Consider the following 5,539-nt stretch of genomic DNA (forward strand, 5'->3'; position numbering starts at 1 on the left):
ATTATTAAGCATAAACAAAAAGGGTTAGAACAAGAGTTTCTTTGTCAAAATGACCAATAGAGCAGAGCCTACGACATTTGATAGTTCCCAATATCATGATGATTGTATTACAATTTTAAGGGAAAAACAATGGTTATCCTTCCTAGAGAAGTTTAATGGCAAGAATGAAGAAGTAACCAAGCAATTTTCATTTACATTTAATGGAGAGAAAGCATTGATAGGCAACTTCTCTTTTAGGATTTCAGAGGATACCATAGCACAAACCTTGGGAATCAGTCCAGAAGGAGAAAAATATTTCAAAACAAAACAATTTAAGGAAAAATCATGGACTCAATTCATGTCTAGGTCAAGGGTTTTCTCTATCAACTGGAAAAAGGGTGTCCCTAGAAGCTGGCTGATGCACCCATGGGATGAAATGGTGTACATTATTAAGAAATTTGTTACGTGTGAAGGTCGTTACAACATAGTATATCTATATCACATCAAACTCCTGTTGCACTTAAAAGGGCAATGCACCATCAGTTTACCTTACTTCCTCTTACATAGTTTGACTAAAATGGCAAAGACCATTCAGAAACGAAAGAGTAATGAGGATAAGAGTTTATGTCATTTTGGGTTGATTAAAATTCTAATTGAATTTGAAGTGTAGAGGAGGGGAAAAACATGGAAGGAATTTTTGGTTGCTAATCAAATCAATGATGGATAAGATGAACAGGAACAGCAAGAGCACTCAAAATTATGCTTGATATTGATGAGGAAATCCCTGTGCGCAAGTCAAGCAATGTTCCTCCACACAGCAGTAGTGTGAGGACATGAAAGATGAGGCAAGCTGCCCAGAAAATTGAGCGAGACAAAATTTTCACTACATATACAAGAAGATCAAGGAGAATACAAAAGACCCAAACACAAGAAGATCAACCAGAGTCAAATGCACATGCACCGATGGACATTGAGAGCAGTGCTCATTCACAGCCAGGACCAGAAGCCGAAATGGAAGTCGAGAGTAACAATGGACAAGGGAAAGAGCCAGCACTTGCAAACAAGAAACAAAGGAGGTTAGAAAAACAAATTGAAAAGCTAAAAGAAGAATTGATGGAGGCCAACATGCTAGAGAAGGTCATCAAGAAGGAGAATGAAATGTTGAGAGCTCAGAGCAAGGAGACTCAGCAGAAAAATGAGAAGCTGAAGGAGCAAATCAAAGAACTCAAGGCTGAACAAACCGACATTTGCAAGTGGGCAACCAAATGGTATACTCAAAAGAAAGCTCTCAAAGAGAAATACAAGAATTTGAAACATGAGCTCCACGTTCAGAAGAATGCCCAAGCTCAGAAGAATATAGATGCATTGTTACAAGCGGTAGAGGCATAGGCATGAATAGAGTATAAAGGGAGCACATCAAGATTAGCATGAGGACATGCTAAATCATTGAGCTTGGGGGAGATGTTAGTACCATTTCATTGCCATCCTTTTTTTCTAGAAATCCATCATTTGTCTATCTTTTTCTCCCATAAACCCCTCATAGTCCATTGAAATTGATTAATCAAAGCATTATAGTTGTTAATTTACATTAAATTTAATTTGTGAAATTTTATGTTAAAAATTAGGAATTTTCAACAAAAATTATAGGATGTCATGACTTCCTGTAAATGGTTTATGATGTGACACGTGGCATGGCAGGAAAATCAAAACAAAGGATAGGAACGTGATCTAGAATGTACATACATGGTGAAAGATCTATTCAACAGCGAATCTAAAGCTCCTGGATACATGGTCAATGCTGGTCAAACCCAGACTTTTTGGTCACAAAGGCAGCAAAAAGCCAGAGTTTCCGAAATTGATTTCGTTTTGCTTTGGAAATCAGTTGAGATTAGAAAAGACAAAAATCACTCTTTTGTAAAAGCAGAAACATCTGCATAATGTATGTACATTCGATTTAGAGGGAAAGTTAGTGAACATAGGATAGGAGACAAGCAAATAAAAGACTGCATATTGTATTGTCCAGAACGATTATTATTCTTGTGTATTGTTTCTAGAACATTGCTCTTGCATGTGATTTCGACTTCCAGAACTTAATTACAGTCATCGTTTTACCCTTACAGTGCTTATGCATTAACATTCTCATCGCTTGAAGTTTCTTAAGTGTGCCATTGAAGCATGGACGGGCCCTACGTGGAGATTGGTATACTTTTATTTTCATTTCCATAGCGTTTTCGAATCTGAATAGTGTGAATAGCGTTTAATGTTATTTTCTTGCGTGTGAGTTTATTGATTTGATTATAAGTTCTTGCAAATAATATTCATGGTGATAGCTTGAGAATTCGATTGCTAGATCATTGAACAATATCTTGTAAAAGATTTGATCGATCATTAGATTTCGAAGTATCTCTATGGACTCTATTTTCATGCATTTAAAATTTCAGTGTGCTTAAAAGAGCTTTTGATTTTCATGAATGCTTAGTGCGTTAGCTGGAAAGAGCTTTTGTGGATAATATCCTCGTAAGAGGGTTGAAAACTCAGCCTAGCAACACGCTGTTTCTTTAGAATAGTTAGATAAATTAGATGATCTGAGTGTTAAGGTGTGAGAGGAAACATATTTCAATCTCCTGTAAAGGAGTGTTGTACCCTGTCACAGTAAACACTTAGTTAGCTAGATGAGATACTTTTAGGTCTATAGACTTTAGACACGTGCCTCTAAGTTTACCTAACTTGGTTGATATTAAATCTAGTCTAATCTAGCACCCTAGATTGGCCACTACATACCCAAGTCCTTCGTAACGAGGCAATTCCTCTACTTTGATGGGATTCAAATATTGGCATTATGGTACAGGTGTTGTCCTTGATGGCAACCCACTCACAGGTCAATTCAAATTTGATAAAGGGAAACTCACATTGTAATAGGTCAATTCAGAGGTAACAGGGTAATGGTACAGAAGAACAGGATGATGGGACAAAGGACTACAGATCAGAATCAAGCAATTGAAGAAAAAGAATGTTTTAAGTTATTTTAAGTTGTATACGTGGGTTCACCTAGTCTAAGTAGTGTATACAAGTGGGTTCACAGAACAAAAAGAGCATATACGTATGCACACACTTTCACAGAAGGAAAAGAGCATATGGGATGGAAAATTAGGGTTAAAAGAATACCAAGCGTCAATACCATGGTATTAGCCCACAATATTGAGGAGTGTAACGATTATTGATCATGTCCAAGAATACCATAGGTTCTAAGTGTTGTTTTGGTCTGAGGTATTGAAAAAGGCTCTCAATATATAAGGAGGTGAAGATAAAAGTGTGGTGAGGAAAAATGAATGAATATCTTATGAAGAGTTAGATCAAAATAAAACATGGATGTTATGGGTTTCTGATGATTTTCTTGATCTAAAATAAGTATGCACCTAAGTGTTTGATTAGATAAAATGATGGATCAGGATCATAAGTCCTGAAATGACTTATCATTATATGATTTGATAATGGATAGTCTAGATCTAATTGCTAACGCATGGTTTATCCTTTATATGTTAAGATCTGGGTACGTCTGAAGTCTGGAATAGATGCAAAGTTATAAGTTAGTATTTGCAGATCTATACGCTGGTTTGCCTTGGTGAAGGCGCGTATACACACTGGTTCAACACTTCCAAGTTGCATATACAGAAGAGAAGCTTGTTGTTCAAAGATAACTAATCTATTTGATTAATGTTGTTATTTTACTGTTGTTTGTCAATGATGTCTTCTTTAGATCTGAAAGTATAACTGACTATCTGAGGAGATTGAGTCTGATTGATTGACTGATTAAGTGAGAAGGGTGAACTTTGCTGCTATCTATGTAGAACTCTATAAATTAACATTAGATCTTCAGAATGTCACTGATTGGTACAGTTTGTGGTTCAAAGATTTTATGATTTAGTATTTTTAAATGTATACGCAGGATGGGTTAAAGGAAGTAGCATATACATGCAGGTTGGCTTCACTGAAGTAGCGTATACATTCAGACATAAGATTTTTGAGGTTGCAGTTCATTTTGGTTGATGATGCAGGTTTATGGGTTCAGCATAATGTTCTAGTGGCAGTGATCTGACTGTTTAGATTGACCGATTGTTTGTAAATGTAGTGATTGCATTGGTGATTGTTTTTGAGATTTAATGTTACTGATGGGTCAAGTATGAAAACTTGATGAAAAGTGGCCTTCATATTTTGTTGTTGTGTACCAGGAGCATCCAATCTGAAAATTTATGAAACGTGGTCCCTGGAGGAAGAGTGAAGGTAGTAGCCTTCTGTAGGTTGGCGCCTATGTACTGGTAAACATATAAGCTAGTACAAGAGCTAGGGGGTTGGAACTCCCTTCCTGTAGAAGCTGGAAAATGAGAGAAGGTTTTAGCCTTTAGTAGGTAGATGCTTGCGTACTAAAAAAGTTTGAACGAGTACAAAATTTGTAAACAATTTTTATTATAAGAAGATTGAAGACTGAGACGACAGTAGTGGTGGTTTTTTTCCCACATTGGGTTTCCACCTGAAAAATCCTTGTGTTCATGTGTGCTGCTTATGTGTGTTGATTTATTTTTTTCTTACTACATATGTTTACTGGTTAATGCATCACACTCTGACTTAAGAAAATGAATTAGTTGTTTACTATATATACGTTGGTTTCATTCTTTATAGTCGTAGACATACATTGATTGGTTTCAGTAAAGTAGTGTCTATTGTTTGAAAACGAAAATTCATTATTGTGAAAATTAAAACACTGATTCATCCCCCCTCTCAGCATTTTTCCAACAATTGGTATCAGAGCAGGTCCCTCAACATAAAAATTGAAAAATGAGAAGACAAAGTGGGGCTAGAGTACTAGTGACTCATATGAAGAGATTTTGTTTTGATAGATGAAAAAGTGAGACCTCATGGAAAAAATGGCTTCCCAATAAAGTTTCAAATACCATAAATGAAGGAAGACCCATTATAGAGATTGATGAGAGCTTTCCAATGTTGTATACATTTTTTCAAACCAAGCGATGGTTTGCTCATAATTCCCAAGGGAAAAATTAAGGTTTTCCTATAAAAGGGATTATTGCCTCCAATTCCAATTCATGTGTGCATTGAGATGGTGGTGAATTTGGAGAGTAGGAGAGAGCCCTAAAACTTGGCAAGCTCCAAGTGGAAAAATAGTGAGGGAGACATCTGTATGAGTTTGTGGAGTGCCATTATGTTGTAAGTTCTCGTATAAGGGAATCAAGCATCTGACCCTACTAGCACAAGTTATTCCAGTGGATGATGAGTAGATGTAGGGGCATATGTTCCCCCCATTTTTGTATTATTTCTATAATATTTTATGGACATTCTGAATGTATTTAGAATAATAGATTCCAAACACTTGTAGAGATGTACATAAGATGGTTATGCACTTTGTGGTGTTTCCTCCATTTGTGTTTATTATTGTCTTCTTATGGGAAGAATGGATAAATACATTAGGACAAAGGAAATGGTGGAGTTCCAATCTCACTTGGAACTGCATATATGAGTCAAAGGGACTGAATTTTTTGCTTTGCAT

The sequence above is a fragment of the Pinus tabuliformis genome, chromosome 4_1 (genome assembly GCF_031772625.1).
Source record: "Pinus tabuliformis cultivar Carrire ecotype Pingquan chromosome 4_1, CPIR1, whole genome shotgun sequence".
Classification (NCBI taxonomy): domain Eukaryota; kingdom Viridiplantae; phylum Streptophyta; class Pinopsida; order Pinales; family Pinaceae; genus Pinus; species Pinus tabuliformis.